Source organism: Otolemur garnettii, unplaced genomic scaffold (genome assembly GCF_000181295.1).
Source record: "Otolemur garnettii isolate 467f Iridium unplaced genomic scaffold, OtoGar3 scaffold00091, whole genome shotgun sequence".
Lineage (NCBI taxonomy): Eukaryota > Metazoa > Chordata > Mammalia > Primates > Galagidae > Otolemur > Otolemur garnettii.
The window spans coordinates 2194537-2196078 of NW_003852486.1; positions in this window are offsets into that span (position 1 = coordinate 2194537).

The following is a 1542-nucleotide window of genomic DNA, read 5'->3' on the forward strand; positions in this document are numbered from 1 at the left end:
ACTAAGGATGCTATGATCTACAGTAAAAATGAAACTTCTATCCATGAAAATGAGTGCAGAAAAAATAAAGTTTTCACAAATTTTGCAGTCCTACCACAAATTGCAAAAGTTATGACCAGAGTGCCTAAGAAGTGCTTAGCTAAAATTTTAAAAGGCTGGGAGGAGGGAGGGCATGTTGGGGGACCTCACCTAGTGTACATAATGCAAGGGTACATTTCAAAACTATAAAGAAAAGAGTATAATTCTCTTACCACAACAAGTACGTAAGCAAGGTGATGGATGTGTTAATGAATTTGATGTAAGCATTTCACATTGTATAACAAACCAGTACACCGTACCCCATAAATGCATCAATGTACACAGTTATGATTTAATTTTTTTTTAAAAAAAAGGCATTTGATCTGTGGGTTGATGCCATCAACAGAAACATGTTCCAGTTGGCAGCAACTGATTTAGAACCATTCAAGATTTGGGGCATCCCCTGGGGGGCCTTAGAACACATCCACTAGCAATAAGGGGGTACTACTGTTATCTGCTACTTTATATCCTTTAACCAAAATCTCAGGGGTTCCTCCACCACCGCTTTCCAACTCCCAGCAACCACTGTTTTATTCTCTAGTTATGTGTATTTAACACCTTTTTAAGATTCCCCATATAAGAGAGATTATGCAATCAATGTGAGAAAAAGCCCGTGTCTTGAGGAGCTTATCAGAAACATACATGGTCTCAAGGCTCCAAGGAGGGTGCAGCAATAAAAACTTCCAAAGAGAAATGTGCAAATGTTGATTTTTTTATTTGGAACAAATATTGGCACTAGGGTGAACCTTTCTCTAGAAGACAGGTTTAATATACCAAACTACAATGGTAGAAAGTGGAAATAGCAACCACACCATAGGACTAAAAAAGATGTCACAGTATGTTATAAAGATGTCACAGACATGCCATGACTAAGGGAATCCTTGGTGCTCTGAAAGTTCACTGAAAAAAATCACTGACAAGATACAAAGTAATTGGAGAAAAGAAATACTAATGTATTGGATGTGTATACATGGGAAACTTCAGAATGAAGGCCCAAAAATAGAGTAGAAATTATCCATTTTTATAATTAGGTTCAACTAAGTACAGACAGCTGTGTAGAAATATGACTGAACAAAAGGGTATGGTCTAATGCTAATAGACTAAGTGGGGAAAGCCAGCAATACCTGTATATCTAGATTCTTCCTGGCCTCTGGGAGTATCCATTCATTCCCTCTGGGTGCACAGCAGGACCTTCTCTACGATAGGCACTCTTAGAACCTAATGCCAAAGAAAGAAAGAGTGGTAATTTCTAAATCTTTCACACAGTTTCAGTTGCTGCTGTTCCTGAGAGAAGCCTCATTGTATAAGGTAGATTTTTCTCTCCAATATATTTTCTCAAATACATTTTCGTTTTATTTGGAATCTTTTCTCATTGAGTTGAAACTTACAATCATCTTTGTGTGAAAGCAGTCAGACTCAAAATGAAGTCACAGTGTAAAAAAATAATAATAGCAAATAGAGCTG